At 37.2% G+C, this 19,452-nt stretch overlaps 1 pseudogene; it reads left to right on the top strand.

Moving 5' to 3' along the window:
• The first annotated feature begins 237 nt into the window (after positions 1-237).
• Positions 238-354, top strand: LOC145296595 (5S ribosomal RNA; annotated as a pseudogene).
• The last annotated feature ends 19,098 nt before the right edge of the window (positions 355-19,452 follow it).

The following is a 19,452-nucleotide window of genomic DNA, read 5'->3' as shown; positions in this document are numbered from 1 at the left end:
CACACTAATATACACGGTGCTAGTTGGCCGTTGACCCAGAAAAGGGTTAATTCGCCATTTGGAAGGTTTTGTTTTTAATTCTTCAGGGAGACTAGCCACTCTCCTCACCAAACAAGTCTGGTGGGGGAACCAGTTTAGTCGCCGGTGATCCGAACATGAGGCAGGTAGTACTGGTTTACATGGTACCAGTAGCATATGACATGACCTGACACACATACATATATACATAACGCAATTATACACGGTATAATCGCGTTGAAACACCGATTCTCATCAGATCACCGAAGTTAAGCAACGTTGAGCCTGATTAATACCAGATGGGTGACCATTTGGGAGTTTTAGGTGCTGTATGTGCTCTCCGCTTATTTAAGCATTTGTTTCCAGTCGTCAGTTGCCACTGGTACTTAACAATGTCAACTCAGGAGAGGTGTGGTTGGAGATTGCGCCCATCCTGCAACAAAAAATCACATGCAGGCACCCCTACGTTGGTATCCATAATCTGTAAGACTGCAGGAGCCTGTTTTATATATATATATATATATATATATATATATATATATATATATATATATATATATATATATTTCCGCAGCCAAACAAATTCGCAGCTCACATAAACCAGGACAGTCAACAAACGGAAGTTCAAGGCTCGAATATATATATATATATATATATATATATATATATATATATATATATATATATATATATATAAAAAAGTTTCAGGTAACCTACATCTAAAATTTCAAGTATTTATACCCAAAATTGGGGGAGGAGTTTGGTAGAGTCTGCAAAGGTCAACTCTGTAAACTTTGACCTCTTGCCAGCCAAATTTTCGCCCAAAAACCGATTAAAAACTTGCTGCATTTCTGAATACCCTTTATGTAAAGTTTCAAATGTTTAGAACTAAAATTGGCTGCGTAGTTTGCTAGAGACCGAAAAGTTCAAATCTTTGGAGCTTTGACTCTTGGCAGCCAAATGTTCAGCTAAAAACTGATTACAAAGCTTGCCCTAATCTGAATACACTTTATATAAAATTGCAAATGTTTAGACCAAAAATTGACTGAGTAATTTGGTAGAGCCCGGAGAGGTCAAATTAAAAAAAAAATGACCCCAATTTTGATCCCTTAACATTTATTGTTTTGGGCTCAAATCAAATTAAAATGTTTGATCCATATCAAAGTAACCTTCTAAAATTTCAAGTGTTTAAACCCAAAATTGGTGGAGGAGTTTGGTAGAGTTCTTAAAGGTGAAATCTTTGAACTTTGACCTCTTGACAGTCAAATTTCTGGCCGAAAACCGATTAAAAAGGTTGTCCCAAATGTCAATACCCCTTATGTCAGATCTCTAGTCTGTAGACAGACAGTTTCACTTATATATATATATATATATATATATATATATATATATATATATATATATATATATGTATAATGTGTATGACAGCTGTTGATGGAGAGAAAGGGACTATGATATTGGCTGCTAAATGAAGGCATATTTGCTCATTTCTATTTGCAAGAAGTGAAAGTTCCTGTAGTGAACGGGAATTAGTAATTCCTTCTGTCAACTTTCTTATCAAAAACAAGAACTTCCGTTTTCTCGCTGACAGAATGTGGCAAATACATTATCAGAACGTCGCATCCTCTATCCATGCTTGGTGTGGCCTGGGAAAATTAATTTCTTTAACTAAAGGGTACTAAACGAAATTATGGTAGGACTTTGACAAAATGATCGTAACCTATGCATTGTAAATAGGTTTTTAAAATGTACCGAAGTGTTGAGATGTTGAAACAAATGATTGCTAAGATTAATAAAACTTGGAATATAGTTAAATATTATTCATTTTTTAAATGCAATGTTGTTATATTCAACAAAACTCGTTGCTATACAAAAAGATTGAAATATAATCGCAATAGCGGATTTCCCAAAACACACGCACACACACCTCTTTGGGTTGAGCACTTTGTAAATATATTTTCACCCGACGCGTCTTTAAAAGCGATTAAGCGAAGACCACTATTAATTTGTTTGTAAACAAGCTGATGGTTCGAGCACTGTGCAACGGGAGGGTGTGGATATAATTCACACTCTAGGAGAAATATTTACGGCACTGATTCGTAGCCGAATGGTGAGAGCTGCCGACTGTCAATGCGACGGTTGTAGGTTCAATCCACGGCTGGGGAAAGGTGTTTGTCTAGCCGCACTGATGAGTTGTTATACAGCGAAACAGTACTGTATGTGGATGACAATATATATATATATATATATATATATATATATATATTAATACCATAGTACCTTTAACGTGCCCGTGTCACGGTTCCCAGATTATAAATTATTCGACCGGGAGATCCTATTTATTAAAAAGAACAGAAGGCAACAACATACCACGAACATTAAATTAGTATATAGATACGTTAATTTAATGTTCGCAGCATGCTACAATCCTCCACCCTCTCCTACAATAAAAAGGGTCTCCTGATCATCGAAGACGCAATATAAAAAAAAACGAAAATGGATGATGTCGCTTTTGCGCTGTACGTGAAATTAAAATATACCTTCTTGGTCTTTTGGCAAGGATCCAAAGGTAGTATATGTTCTATCTTAAGATGGTATAATGATATTGTGGGGTTTCCGTTCGTGGCGGGCGTCCATGCAATGGAAATATTGTCACAGATTCCTATAAGGATATTAGAGATAAACCGTTATAACCAGGTATATTCTGACACCACATTAACCAAATTACTTAGATAAATACTTTTATAGTTTCAAGGACTACGATAATATCGCGGGGTCACCATTTACGCTGAACGTACACAGAATGCTCAGCAACAATACATTACATATGAAAGATGTCGCTGTAAATTTCCAGAGGTCCCGCTTGTATATATAAATGGCTTAGGGTTAATAATTAAAAATATACCCCTTATTTACTTGTCCCTTCACAAGGACAAAGTTAGACACAAGCTCTGGAATGAAACGATATATATATATATATATATATATATATATATATATATATATATATATATATATATATAAATGCCTCAATCTAGAAAGTTTTCTTCTTTACTGACCGAGAAAAAAAAATGAAATGTTAGTTCAAAATAAAAACTTGCTTACCCTTACATTTAATTTAAAAATAAAATTTTTACGAATCCAGTTTAGTTTTCCCTCATTTTATTTGGAATTTCAATGACTATTGTCTAATAAAGAACCAAAATGAATTCAATATCTAGTTATCAAAGTTACACATAGACGTGAAAGACACACAAAGACAGACGACCCTTTGTATTATGTGCATTATTTGCACTACTGTTAATATCTTGGATGTTATTCTTGCACCATTTCGGTCAGTGTAACTTCCAACCTTCCTACGTCTATTTGGAATTTTCAATGATACTCATTAATTAATCCACGGTACTAGCTTGCACTGACCGGATAGACATTCGTAATTAAGTAATTCGTAATTTTATTCTTAGTATCACCCCTATTGAACTATCAATCTCTAAAAGGCTGTCACTTACAACTGATTACTACTTAGCACTTATATCTGTTGCGCTACGGGTCTTTGCAGTAATTCAACTAATCTAAACGAGGCAAATTATTATCCTCATCTTGTTTGTTGTTTGATTAACACTAAGTTAATAAAACATTTCTTGGAAGTTGCATTCAACAATAGGACATTAGAGAAAAGATTACGAACTTTTGCTAAAACTGTAAGCATCTTAAGTTTTTTGTTTCTACGTGATGTATTGATTTTTTCATTCTCCGATTGATCATTTGTTTAATGAAGTAAAAACATAAAATAAAAATAAATTAAAAACAACTAAATAAATAGGATGATATTGTAACTTAAAAAATTATATATATATATATATATATATATATATATATATATATATATATATATATATGTACGCCATAATTACGCTAGCACACCGGTTCTCCTTAGATACTCAAAGTTAAACTATATTGAACCTGGTCACTTCCAGATGGGTGACGGTTTGAAAATATCAGGCGCTTTTTTTTTTACAAGCGAATCACCACTTACCAAGGCCCAAAGGGCCACTAGAGCATTAGAGTCAATAAATGTACGGTGGTCACCGAGAACAACGTGATAATCGTTAGTGATAATCGTTAGTGGTGAAGATTGGTTAAAATTTGATTATTTAAAAGGACAAATCAACAAAAAGAAGGTGTTTACATGGGATTTGAAGACGGCCATATTGTAGCCAATCGAGAGGAAGGCCAACCGAACAGAATTTTATAGGCAGGCAGTTTTAGGAAAGAGGCGCTGAATGCGTATACAGGTTTGGCGATCCAGCCATCAGAAAAAGTATTTCAAAAAGTCACATCACTCTAATGCTAACAATTCCCGGAGTTTGGAATTTTGCGAGGTCCACCTACGCCTACTGGCATAGGATGAGGCATGTCAATAGATGTTGCTTGACTTTGTCTTTTTAAAATTGTTTATAAAACTGTTCACCATCAAAACAATACCCCCGCCAGAAAAAAATATATTTACTTACTAAAAAAAACTTCAATCATTTATAGTTTTTTTTTTTTAAGTTCACGTTACGGATGAGACGTATTTATTTCCATGCAGAAAACTAATGAAAGAGAGAGAGAGAGAGAGAGAGAGTGAGAGAGAGAGAGGGGGGATAAAGAGAGAGATAGGAGATAAAAAGAGATAGAGAGGCGCATATTACAACGCCGGCTTTTGCATTATGCCTTACGGATAAACAAACACAACATGTAAATAAATTTTGTAACATGTTGCAAGCGACCTATGCTTAGTTTATAATTTTTTTTTTACGATTTTCTTTGTACGATAACCATTTATAACTGTAACCATCCACAATAAGAATCACTAACTTTCATTAATAATGCGGTGATTTTGTTATGAAAACATTTTTGAGACTTTTTTTCTGTACGCGTACATATAATAGAAAAATAGCAGTTAAACTTCTTTTCATTTATCAGTGATGGATAGAGAGCGACGGATATTACTAGGAATGTTGATTTACTTCTTTATATATATATATATATATATATATATATATATATATATATATATATATATATATGATAAAACAGGGAACTTCTCTAACCACTTTAATTAAAAAACTTAACTCTAACAATACGAAAAGGGGCACGTCTACAATTGAAAGATACAAGTGAAGTCTCAACAGCATTAAACGAAAACAAGCCATTCCATATCCCACTTCCTTTCTAGGGCAATTTCTCTTGACATATCAAAGGCCTTTGACAAAGTATGGCATAAGGGTCTACTTCACAAGATTTCCAGCTACGGTATAACTGGAAATGTTTTCTCAATCATTAAATCATTTCTCTCCGATAGGCTCATAAGAGTAGTGGTAGATGGACAAAAATCGGAGGCCTGCAATATAAATGCTGGAGTCCCTCAGGGGTCAATCCTGGGCCCAACTCTCTTCCTGATCTACATCAATGACCTCCCTAAACACATACTTAAATCATTCGTTGGCATCTATGCTGATGACACGACCATCTACGGCAACACATCAAAGGCTGTAAATGACGAAGTTCTCTCGGATTCTCTCTCCTCTGATCTCGAGCGCGTGGTTCAGTGGGGGAAGATGTGGCTAGTTACCTTTAATGCATCCAAAACCAAACTCCTATCCTTACATCATCAACGCTCTGATCCCCGGCTGGCATCAATTGTGATGGATGGCTCTCGTCTGGGTGAGGCTCCGTGTTTTGACAAGCTTCTGGGTTTGACCTTTACTCCTGATCTGAAATGGAACACGTACATCAAGTCTGTTGCCAAGGTCGCAGGAAAGATGGTGGGATCCTTCTACCGCTCCAGAAGATATCTCACTACTGATGCAATTCTCTATCTATATAAAAGCCAAGTACGTCCAAGGATGGAATACTGTTGCCATATCTGGGCAGGAGCTGCTAAAAACAGCCTGTCCTGCCTTGACAGAGTACAAAATAGACTTCGTGGCTTAGTGGGAGATGCCCTTTTCTCTACCCTGCAACCCCTCCCCCACAGAAGAGACGTTGCGAGCCTATCCTTGTTTTATCGTTATTTTCATGGCAGGTGCTCGTCTGAACTCCAATCCCTGGTCCCCCCTCGCCAATCTTTCACGAAAAACACCCGTCTAGCTGAATCCACTGTGAAAATTTTCCCCCACTCTATATCTGTGCCTAAATCAAAACGCGGATTTCATGAGCAAAGCTTCTTTCTTAGAACTGCACGCCTGTGGAACTCTGTTCCGTCTGCCTGCTTCCCTCCGGACTACGACTTGGATGTCTTCAAGTCCAATGTTAACAAATTCCTAATGAACCGCCCCCCTAAGTAAACACTTCATAAAATCTCCTCACTAACGTAATGTACTTGCAATAACCCTTATCCCTGAGTGGCTTCCGGGCCTTGATAAGTGGTGATCACTGTGTAAAAAAAAAAAATATCAGTTAAGATAAAAACGAAATGTAAGAAGCCCCCAGACGTACCCCTCCACCGTACTGTATACCGATACTCTATGGCTGACTGGGATAGCTTCCGTACATTCATATCTGATTTACCTCTGCACTCAATGTTTAAAAAGGATGTGTCCTCTATAGTATCAGATCTGACCGAATGGTTAATTGTAGGCATAGACCAATTCATACCATCTAAAAAATTTCAACAAAAACCTAACAGCCAGCCATGGTTCTCCCCAGAATGTGCTGCTGCTATCGCGCACAGAAATCACTTTTTCCATAGCTACCAACGTAATAGATGCACTGAAACTAAAGCTGCTTTCAGGTCTGCCAGCAACCACTGTAAAAGAGTAATCAAAGATGCAAGAGAGCTATATGCCCAGTCTGTTAAATCCAAGGTATCTGATCAGCGGCTTGGATCCCACCAGTTTTGGCAAATAACAAATAAAATCCTGAACAGAAGTGTGCGTTCTATACCAACCACTATCAATGGACCAGAGGTCATCTCGTCAGCGTCAGACAAGGCCAAACTATTTGCAAAGAACTTTGCAGCTAATTCTACCCTATGCGACGAAGGCCATCAACTCCCCATATTTCCTCCTATAACACAGAACAAGCTAGGTAACATACAAATATCCGTGCAGGAGGTCGCCAAACTAATAAAGAACCTAGATTCCAGTAAAGCAACTGGCCCTGATGGCATCCCAATTATAGTGTTAAAAAAGCTTCAACCAGAACTTGCTCCCATACTTACGAAACTATTTAAGCGCTGCCTTAAGGAGAAGTGCTTTCCGACTCCCTGGAAGACCTCTCCAGTTTGCCCTATATTTAAGAATTCAGGTGATAAGTCATCTCCCTCTCAATACAGACCTATAAGTCTCCTGTGTGTTATGAGTAAGTTGCTGGAATCCATATTAAATAGAGAAATAGTCAACCACCTCAGCAGGAATAACCTACTTAGTGGCACACAATATGGTTTCCGCTCTGCAAGATCTACCGCAGATGTGCTGACGGTTATATCCCACAGGATAAGTGAATCTCTTGACAAAGGCTTCCTTTCTAGGGCAGTTGCTCTTGACATATCAAAGGCCGTTGACAAGGTATGGCATAAGGGTCTACTTCACAAGATTTCCAGCTACGGTATAACGGGAAATGTTTTCTCAATCATTAAATCATTTCTCTCCGATAGGCTCATAAGAGTAGTGGTAGATGGACAAAAATCGGAGGCCTGCAATATAAATGCTGGAGTCCCCCAGGGGTCAATCCTGGGCCCAACTCTCTTCCTGATCTACATCAATGACCTCCCTAAACACATACTTAAATCATTCGTTGACATCTATGCTGATGACACAACCATCTACGGCAACACATCAAAGGCTGTAAATGACAAAGTTCTCTCTGATTCTCTCTCCTCTGATCTCGAGCGCGTGGTTCAGTGGGGGGGAGATGTGGCTAGTTGCCTTTAATGCATCCAAAACCAAACTCCTATCCTTACATCATCAACGCTCTGATCCCCGGCTGGCATCAATTGTGATGGATGGCTCTCGTCTGAGTGAGGCTCCGTGTTTTGACAAGCTTCTGGGTTTGACCTTTACTCCTGATCTGAAATGGAACACGTACATCAAGTCTGTTGCCAAGGTCGCAGGAAAGATGGTGGGATCCTTCTACCGCTCCAGAAGATATCTCACTACTGATGCAATTCTCTATCTATATAAAAGCCAAGTACGTCCAAGGATGGAATACTGTTGCCATATCTGGGCAGGAGCTGCTAAAAACAGCCTATCCTGCCTTGACAGAGTACAAAATAGACTTCGTGGCTTAGTGGGGGATGCCCTTTTCTCTACCCTGCAACCTCTCTCCCACAGAAGAGACGTTGCGAGCCTATCCTTGTTTTATCGTTATTTCCATGGCAGATGCTCGTCTGAACTCCAATCTCTGGTCCCCCCTCGCCAATCTTTCACGAAAAACACCCGTCTAGCTGAATCCACTGTGAAAAATTTCCCCCACTCTATATCTGTGCCTAAATCAAAACGCGGATTCCATGAACAAAGCTTCTTTCTTAGAACTGCACGCCTGTGGAACTCTGTTCCGTCTGCCTGCTTCCCTCCGGACTACAACTTGGATGTCTTCAAGTCCAATGTTAACAAATTCCTAATGAACCGCCCCCTTAAGTAAACACTTCAGCAAATCTCCTCACTAACTTAATGTACTTGCAATAACCCTTATCCCTGAGTGGCTTCCGGGCCTTGATAAGTGGTGATCACTGTGTAAAAAAAAAAGAAAAAAAAAAGAACAGTATTCTCTGGAATATCATTGATATAGAAACAGAGTTTGGCCTAGAAGTGAGCACCTAGGAACACCATAAGTTAGGAAAAGAGAACGAAGAGACACCATTCATAGGCATTCGCAATCTTCGATCAGAAAGAAAAGACCTAACAATGTCAAAAACTTCACCACCGATACGATAGCCATGAAGTTGTATGGAAGACCAGAATGTCACACTCTATCAAATGCCTTCTGAAATTTCAAGCACAATGGACTTACATTTTCTTGAGTTATCCGTAAACCGACAGATCAGCTTAGTTATAACAGTTACAAGATGGACAGTTGAACGGAAATACAAAAGTCATACTGAACAGTTTGCCGCACCGCTTGTCTTTGGAATTCCCTTCCTATTCCTAATATTCAGACTCAACCAACATGCAGAAATTTAAACATCTTGCTGCATAATTCCTCGGCTAGGTTTCCTTCTAAACGTCTAAACCCTTAAGCTTAAGTGGCAATATGTCTTGTTTGGAGTAAGCGTCCTTTTTTTGTTACTAATACGAGGGTTGTGCAATAAATAATCCACTTCCAGTTGTCTAATCTAGCTGAAATTTTGCATGTGCCATGATTTACATCTCTATGGATTATGTGGCAAATTACAGCTCTGAACTAATTGTGGTTTCTGTTTTACAGGTGTTTGAACTGAGTCAGGTGTGACATGGAGCCTGTTGAATGTCGAGCAGTGATCCGGTTTGATTGAAAGGACGCGCACCACATGAGACTTTTGATGAAAGGCAAGAAACTTATGGTGATAATGTCCCATCATATGACCTTGTAAAACGCTGGCATCGTGAATTCAAACATGGTCGGAGGTCTGTGGAAACAGCTTCCAGACCTGGTCGCCCCCCTTCTGCCATTGATGAGGCATCTGTCCGTCAAGTTGAGGCTGCCATTTTGGAAGATCGACGCATTACTATTCGCCAAATAGCCCAAGATGTCAAGATTAGTACAGGGTCTGTGGAAACTATCATTCATGACCATTTGCATATGCATAAGGTGTCGTCCAGATGGATTCCCAGGTTACTCACACCATTCCACAAGCGAGAACGCGTTGAGTGCTCGAGGATGAATTTGGAGATGTGCCAAGAAGATGAGTCAAAGTTTTTCAAAAAACTGATTACACAGGATGAAACCTGGATCCATCACTATGATCCAGAGACCAAAGCCCAGTCAATGCAGTGGAAGCACTTGGACTCACAACCTCAAAAGAAGGCAAGGGCGCAGCCTTCCGCTGGCAAGGTCATGCTCACAGTCTTCTGGAACCAGGACGGAGTAGTGATGACAGATTTCCTGGTGAAGGGTACCACAATTACAGGAGCCTATTATCCTTCACTTTTGAGGAAATTAAGGGAAGCTATCAAAATCAAGAGGTGGGACAAGATCAGCAAAGGTACCCTCCTCTTGCAGGACAACGCTCCGGTCCACAACTCGCATGTCGGCAGATCAGAAGCACGGGTGTGTGGTTATGAAATCCGAACCCATCCTCCCTACTCTCCTGACCTTGCACCCTCTGACTTTCACCTCTTCCCAGCCATGAAGAAAGCGTTTCCCAGATGATGCAGCCTTGGTTTCTGAAGTCACGTCGTGGTTGGAAGACCAACCTTGGGTGTTCTACAAAAACGGTCTCCAGAGCTGTATCATACGATGGGAGAAATGCATAACTCTGGGTTGTTCCGATGTAGAGAAAGACTAATAACTGTGCCAAGTTTTTGTTGCTCTTCTGCTAAGGGAAGTGGGTCAGGGCATTACTTATTGCACGCCCCTCGTAGTCACCATTTAGCAAAGCCACTTGTTTGACAAAGGGTTAAAGAACTGAAAATAATAGGTAGATTACTTTAAAAAATGATTATCAAAAAAGATGGCCTAACAAATATCTGTTTGCATTAGACTTGCCAAACGACTATGTAGTTGGCCGAGAAGCATAAGACTTATAAAATAACACACAGAAACAAACAAAAAATAATTCATACATTGTTACAATAAAACAATTATCTCCTGAATGACCTGTAAATGCGGATATTTAAAATGGTGTATCTATTTCACTCATAGCAAGTCTAAGCATTTTTTTTAATGTCAAATTGTCCTTAATTTTTTTATGTGTCATTTATCCAGGTTAGTCAGCATACACCGACATGTCAAGAATGACACAAATAAGTTCTGTAAAGTATGCGACTAGTTTATGAGTTTAAACGGGGAAGGTGCTCTATAACAAACATTTCTTCGAGATGATTGAAAAAAATAGAATAGTAAAAAAGTATTATAACCAAGACGGTAACTAGATGTAGATACGGGACGAGTGTAGACGTCGCATTTAGAATACGACTCTGATTGTTATTGAGGAAATATCAAATGCTATCCATCGATGTCAAAGAATTTAATTTAGTAAATATGTACTGGTGCAATATGCACCCTGGATGAATTCACCAGACTCTTCTCAATGGAGGAAAAGTCTAAGTAATATAAATGAAAACTGCTGGGTCCTTCAGCCTAACTTTCTTTCTCACTTTGAACCGGAACTTTCTTTAGGAAGGGACTTTCCTCTCCTCTCATCGTTTTCTCTGCTTGAGCAAAAGCACAGTCGCCAGAGTTCGGTGTTTTATTCCTCTCAAATCTTGGGAATTCTCGCGGTCAGTCTCGCCCTCTTTCCCATAAAACTAACCACGCCTTCCTTTCTTCTTCTTCTTCTTCTTCTTCTTCTTCTTCTTCTTCTTCTTCTTCTTCTTCTTCTTCTTCTTCTTCTTCCTCTCCAAGCCCCTGTGTATTGACAACAAACAGAACAGACTTTCTGCCTTTCGGAGGTGAGTGTATTAGAAGAATTACTACTATAATAAAATTAAAAACTTATCTATAATCGCAATTTTTTCAATTTTGTGTGCAGGGAATGTCGTCATCTTCCCACACAACGTTACTTTTGGTCATCTGCAACCGTCATTATATTTATGTATTCTTTACCAAAACATCCTGGACTTAGTGGATAACCGCCGGGTGTCTGGGTGAAAATCTGCGATCTTGTAGATCTACCAAATAGCTACGACTAACGAGGAGTACTTCATGTACACCAGACAATCTTGAGGCACGATCTTTGGAGGTTCCGTGCAGATCCTCCTCCTCCTTCTCTTCCTCCTCCGACCGCCTCTTTCTTCTTCTTCTTCTTCTTCTTCTTCTTCTTCTTCTCTTTCTCCAGAGGGGCAACAAACAACCACCACTTTTGCGATCACTATCATAATCACCACCTTCTGAACGATACCAGAAACAACAGTTCAAGGAACACAAACTAAAGAAACATTAAGCAATCTACATCAAACCAGTTAAAACCCTACTACTGGACTATAAACGAACATTATCTATATATCTATAAAAATGAAAGTGTCTGTCTGTCTGTCTGTCTGTGTATGTGTGTGTGTGTTTGTCTGTGTACATTTCCCTACACAAAAACCCTGTCAATTTTTAGTCTATAGACTCGAAATCCGATATACAGGGTACTGAGATTTGAGAAAATCTTTGTAATCCGTTTTAGGCCAGAAATGTAGCTGTTAAGGGGTCAAAATGCAACGATTTGACCTTTCAGAACTCTACCAAACTCCTCCGACAATTTTGGGTTTAAACACTTGAAATTTTAGATATATATTCCTTGGACATGGATCTAACTTAATAACTTCATTTGAGCCCAAAACAATAAATGTTAAGGGGTCATAATAGGGGTCAAAGTTAAAAAAAAAGTTCGATCGCTTCGGTCCCTACCAAATTACTCAGACAATTTCTGGTCTAAACATTTGAAATGTTACATAAAGGGTATTCAGAGATAGGGCAAGTTTTTTAATCGGTTTGGGTCGAAAATTTGAGTCACCAATATATAAATGTATGTATGTATGTCTGCATGTCACCCTAACACTTTCGACAGAGGCGATGGATTTTTACAAGATCAGTATCGTTTTGATGTTCGACATTTCATACGACAAATATCGAAAAATTGGCTAAAAATATTAATATCTTCACTTTCAACTGGGCACTTTTCTACAGAAGAGGGTCGCTTTTTTTCGCCGATATTTTCGAAAGTCATCCTCTCCTTTCGATTGTCTAGGCTTAATTCAAACCTACGTCACTTCCGGTTTGGCGGTGGTCGTAACAGCAAAGACGTCTCGTTTTTTCCCGTTCTTTTCCTACTTTGCGTTACGGGTTCGAGCCTGCCTTCCTACTACCACTTTTTTTTTGATCAACATACACCCCCAAATAATCGGGCAACGCCGGGCACCCGTGCGGGTTTAGAAAAATTATGGAATAAAATACGGGCATTAAACTTATGCAGCATGACAAAAAAAAAAAAAAATCTAAAACAAACTTTGCCCTTCTGGTTCGAAGAAAGATGTAGTGTCTGTTCTGATACTACAGTTAATTTTTTTTCTGTCCTTGGTTAATGAAGAAGAAATATTTTAATTTTTGCTCTATTAAAAGTGGTGAGCTGGATTTTCCCCACATTATAAACTGACTTTGTGACTAACTCTGCCATCGTGGAGAAGCAACTAAATAAGGACTTGAAGCAACGTGTTTTTTATTTCAAGTTGCTTTCCAGGAAGTTTCAGAAATAAGCGATATTCTTGAAAGTTTCACGATAAAGTATTTTAATATTAGCATAATATTATGCAAATATTATGCTAATATTATGGATAAACATTAAAAACTTCAAACATAATTTGATTTTCTTTCAGATGATGGAATGTCACATAATCCTTAATTAAATAAGGAGAGTAGGGGGTAATACCTTTCCCAATGTGTGGATTTATAATCTAGTTTATAAAACTCACTATGTCTGTCTGTCTGTATCTATTTTTCAAAGGGCATGTTCTTCGATATGCAAGATCACAGAGCAGCGGAAAGCAGGTCAAATGATTACATTTTTGTTGACCGTTATTTTATATTTTAGGAGATAAGAATAGTTGTTAAAATGTCAAAATTGAAAAACAAAAAAAATGGAACTTGGTAGGCATAATTCGACTAAACGCATTATTTGTACGCATGCGTTCATTTTTCTTTTCTTTACTATTTGATATCCGTCTCACGATAGCTCAAACGATAACGACTCAAGCTAGAGCGTTAAATATTTTGATTTGGATTCTAGCTTGTGACTCTCAAGTGATATATTGTTTACTTTTGAAATCACTACTATATACTATATAATAATCAATAAAGAATTATCTCTATAAAAATAAATACGAAATGTGCATTAATATTTAACCATATTTTATAACCGGGCAACGCTGGGCGCCCTGCTATTATATTATATATGGCAAAATTTAAGTTCAGCTTATCGATTTCAGAGTCCTTTACAATTAGTGTTTTACATTCATACAACCCAAAAACTTCACAGTCATTTGAGTTGAATCATGGGAGTGAAGCAATGTTGATATTGGTTGGTTAAAAAATTGACGGTATAAGCAAAAGAAACACATCCACATGTACTAAAAGGATGACAGATTAGCGTAGGTGGTTCAAACCACCAGTTTAGTATAGCGCCCCAAACAAGAATAATAACCGATCCTGTGCGCGTTCGGACATGCAAGGTGCGTAAATCACTCAGAAACATTTTTTGTTTTGTTTTTTGACAAAGATTTGTGAATTTATGTTTAAGACATTTTGCCTTAGTATTTATTTTGTTTTAAGAATTCGAATTTCAAATATTTGTGAACGTGACTTTCTTCACGCGGAAGTGACTCATTCTTAAATAACGCAACTGCATGCCATGACACGAAGCAACGACACCTGAGATTTTTCAACAATGGGGACGAAATCATCCAGAAAGAAAAGAAAATATTTTGACAACCACTGGTAGAATAGGAAGTGCTAGAGAGATAGATAGAAGAAGAGAGAAGAAAACAGGTAAATGGAGATAGAGAGAGAAAGAGAGAGAGAGAGAGAGAGAGAGAGAGAGAAAAAGAAAAAGAGAAAAGAAGTGTGTGTAAAATAATTTTCTGTAACTTACTCATCAATAAAAAATATTTTTATTTCTTTCTACATATGTCTTCGCACCTATGACAAAATTTCTACGAACAACGTTTCCCTTTCCCATTGTGGAACATTGTAACACAGGACTGCTTTCCTGTAGATTGCAATATTGTGACTTTGAAATCTAATATCAACATATTCTTGTCATAAGATCTGTAGGCTTGTGAATCTCTCTTCCTGCTGACTGTTTTCCTCCTATGTATAGTCTTGGAATTTTCAAGACTAAGATCAATAGGCATACATGTTTTTGCTATAATCATCTTTCATTCTTGCTAGCTCTGAATATTAAGTACTTCATGCCTTGTCTAGAGAGATTTCCATAAACAATGCCCCTCCCCCTCAAAAGAACGCCCCCATATATAATAAAATGTGGTTCATTTTATTAATTGTTTTCATACGGTTCTTTATCTTTTAACTGACAATCAGTCCATTACCTTGACCCTAACCTTCAAGAGTGCATTCATATTAGTATAAAAGAAGGAGAGAGTGTGTGTGAGAGATAAGAAAACCAGACTCACAAAAGAAATAAATATACACCATCTATTATTAATGATGAAGATTGTTGCCCAAAGATCCTGATGGATTAAGGCAAAATAATATTGCATATTTTCCTCGCTAATAAATTTGACTATGGTCATGGTCATCGATAGTAAGAAGAAGGCTTGTTAACTGAAAAATTTCTGCAGGCAATGTAGGTAAGATTTGTCAGACTATCAGTACTATATGAGGACAATTTGGAAAAAAAGCAATAAAACATTTTTAAAAAGAAAAATGAACACAGTTCGATTAATACTTAAACTGAGATTTATTCAATATCTATATATCTATAAAAACAGAGATGTGTGTGCCACAGACGATTTCTGATTGGTTAATTTAATAATCACATCTCCTAAAAAACTATGGTTCGTACGCTCTTAACTTTACCATAAAATATTATGGCTTTATTTATTGTCCATCTTGGAAGGGTTTAATTTTTTCCTAACTTGTTATTTACAAATTACAAAAGTACGAAACTTACACAATCTAACAATCCAACCTCCGACATCACGTCCGCCTTTCTGGTGCTAGCCGCACACACGTACACACAACACGAAAACAATGTTTTGAAAATCTAGCAAAAATTAATTTTCCTGAAATTTTTCAATATTTAAAAATAAATTATGCCGGCTGATAAAATTTTAAAACTTTTTTTTAAAGCTAGAAAGATAAAATTTAAAAATACTTACTGTACACATAGATTCGAAAAAGTTGATAAGATACGAAACAATATGCATAATATAAACACAGCACGAAAACAAACGTTGTCATCCATTCCCAGCACACGCGCACACACGCGCACACACTCTGGCGTTAGCCGCACACACGTACACACAACAAGAAATCAAACGCTATTAATACTACTATAATTTCCAGCACACGCACACACACGCACACACACTCACGTCAACTACCGTCCTTGGCTACGTCACGTTGTTATGGCAACACGATAAACACACAGTAAATTTGATTTTCTTCATTTCTACGCAAATATTACGCAAATATAAATCATATAGAATATATGTATGAATATAATTACACGTAATAGTTAAATAAAGATGATCATCGTATAAGAGAACAGAAAAAAAACTAATAGGGAATTAATTAAAAACGATAAAAAATATGCACATTAGCTAGATCTTTTGTAGATGAATGCAATTCCACGACTCATAAATAACAAAGTTGTATTTTCTTTTTAAATAAATAGAAAAAAGGGGTGTTGATAAGACTATCAATACACACAAAAAAATATAGATTTATTTTTGGGTAAAGTTCCCCCGGGTTTTCCTTTCACTTCAGTAAATAATGGTCTTTTGTTATATATATGGCGTACTATTATCCTTATATATATGATGCTTATGTTTATATATATATATATATATATATATATATATATATATATATATATATATATATATAAGTGATAGTGTCTGTGTGTGTCTGTGCGTCTGTGTGCATTTCCCTACGCTAAAACTCTGTCAATTGTAAGCCTACAGATTCGACATTTGATATACAGGGTACTGAGATTTGGGAAAATCGATGTGATAGGTTTTCGACAGAAATTTGGCGATTAAGTGGTCAATATTCAACGATTTGACCTTTGAGAACTCTTCCAAACTCCTCCTACAATTTTTGGTCTAAACACGTGATATTTTAGATATAGATTCCTTGGACATGGATCTAACTTATTAACTTTACTTGATCCCTAAACAATAAATGTTAAGAGGTCATAATAGGGGTCAAAGTTTAAAAAAATTGACCGTTTTTTTTCTCAGCATACACCTCAAAACACCTGGGCAACGCCGGGCACCGATTGCTAGTAAAATATAAATATATTTAAAAATAATTAATTTTAAAGCAATATACAATTTAATAAACTGAATTATCAATTTAGGGAACAAACAATTAAAGAAACAGTAAACACAAATATTATTTGGTCTTCGGAACAAGATCACAGTCTAGTATCTTTTTTGAGTCTACACTTTACCGTTTCTGTCCTCGATTGGAGGAGAAGAAATCTTTCATGACTGAGATTATTTTTGTTCCCATCCAGAGTACCCCTTATTGGGAAGCTGGTTTTGCCCACAAGATTATATGTTAAAATATTTAAATAACTATTACTTTAAATACAGAAATTATATTTATAGTTTTGGTTTTCTGTTCTTCTATGTCCATTTTTTCCCATGTTTTCATCAAAATGTGTAGCGTATTAGTTGTCTCACAGGCCATCATAATATTTTTTCTCTTTTTGTAGATGGGTGGGGGTTTGCGATTCGAAGGATTACTTAAACGAAACGAACTAACATTGGATTCCAGTTTTTACAAGAAACTTTAGCAGTCAGATGCCAGCGTTCTTCAAATCTTGCACCGATTTTTTTTTTTACACAGTGGTCACCACTTATCAAGGCACGGAAGCTACTCAGGGATATTGCAAGTACGTACATTACATTAGTGTGGAGAGTTGATGAAGTGTTTACTTAAGGGGGCGGTTCATTAGGAATTTGTTAACGTTGGACTTGAACACATCTAAGTTGTAGTCAGGTGGGAAGCAGGCAGACGGAACAGAGTTCCACAGGCGTGCAGTTCTAAGAAAGAAGCTTTGTTCATGGAATCCACGTTTTGATTTAGGCACAGATAAAGAGTGGGGGAAATTTTTCACAGTGGATTCGGCTAGACGGGTGTTTTTCGTGAAAGATTGGCGAGGGGGGGACCAGAGATTGGAGTTCAGACGAGCACCTGCCATGGAAATAACGATAAAACAAGGATAGGCTCGCAACGTCTCTTCTGTTGGAGAGAGGTTGCAGGGTAGAGAAAAGGGCATTCCCCACTAAGCCACGAAGTCTATTTTGTACTCTGTCAAGGCAGGATAGGCTGTTTTTAACAGTTCCTGACCAGATATGGCAGCAGTATTCCATCCTTGGACGTACTTGGCTTTTATATAGATAGAGAATTGCATCAGTAGTGAGATATCTTCTGGAGCGGTAGAAGGATCCCACCATCTTTCCAGCGATTAGTCGCTTAAATATTTTATTTACTGTTGACTTCCTATTTTCGGATTAGTTACTTATTCTTTATTTATTTCTATACATTGCATTTCTGAGAGTTTCATTAGCACAATTACTACTACGCTATCGATATTGGAATCAGACGACATTCAAATTGGTTAACAGCGACCAACATCAAAACAAAATAAAAAGGACAGTCATTTTTCTGGTTTTATTTAGTCATTTTTTTTTCTTTTTCATCGAAACAAAAAGAAAAATAAATAAATAAAATCTAATAAACATATTTTCATTATACACGGTAAGTTTTATTTTTTTTTAATTTTGAATTTTGTTTTTCCATAAAAAACAAACAAACTTAGATTTAATTAAACATGTTTACATTTTACACGGTAACTTTTTGGGTTTTTTTTCTTTTTTTTTCCTTTTTTCCTTTGGTATTCTTTCACGTTCGTTTTGTTTTTTATTCCTTTCAATTTTACGCGTCATATATTAGCTTAACCAGGGCGGGGGCATCTATAAATATAAAAGCAAAAATGTATGTGTGTGTGTGTGTATGTGTGTGTGTGTGTGCGTGTGTGTGTGGGTGGGTGTGGGTGTTCCTTCACACTAAACATCGGCCTCCTCCTGTTACTACGACAATGACGTCAGGTTTGACCTAGAAAAAGTTGACGTTAATTTCAACCACCTGCAAGTGTTTTTAAAGGGTTAATTTTATCCGTTCTCAATTGCGTGTCTTTTTGGCGTAGAGGTAACGTGTCAAGCATTTTTTCCGCCTTAGCCGCGACGCTACGGATGCGAGCCTATCTTCCTACCTAAACCTTTTTTTCTTCTTTTACACTTTTTTTTCCTTTTTCTTTTTTACATTTATTCGCGGTTTTGCTTTATTTTGTTCTTTTCCAATTTCTTATAACATCGTATTTTTTTTATAATATTAAAACAGGGTCCCCCTCCTATATACATACCGCTAAACACCCCGGCAACGCCGGGTACCCCCCGCTAGTATTAACATATAATGTGGTTTATCTGAAAATTCTAATGGTTTTGTGGGCAGTTTCATACGTAAAGGGTTATATATGATAGACGTATTCATCTCCGAAAGACATAAAATATCAAT

This window comes from Euprymna scolopes, chromosome 16, assembly GCF_053919585.1.
Source record: "Euprymna scolopes isolate OS-2025 chromosome 16, ASM5391958v1, whole genome shotgun sequence".
NCBI lineage: Eukaryota > Metazoa > Mollusca > Cephalopoda > Sepiida > Sepiolidae > Euprymna > Euprymna scolopes.
This window is presented reverse-complemented; position numbering and strand designations above follow the sequence as displayed.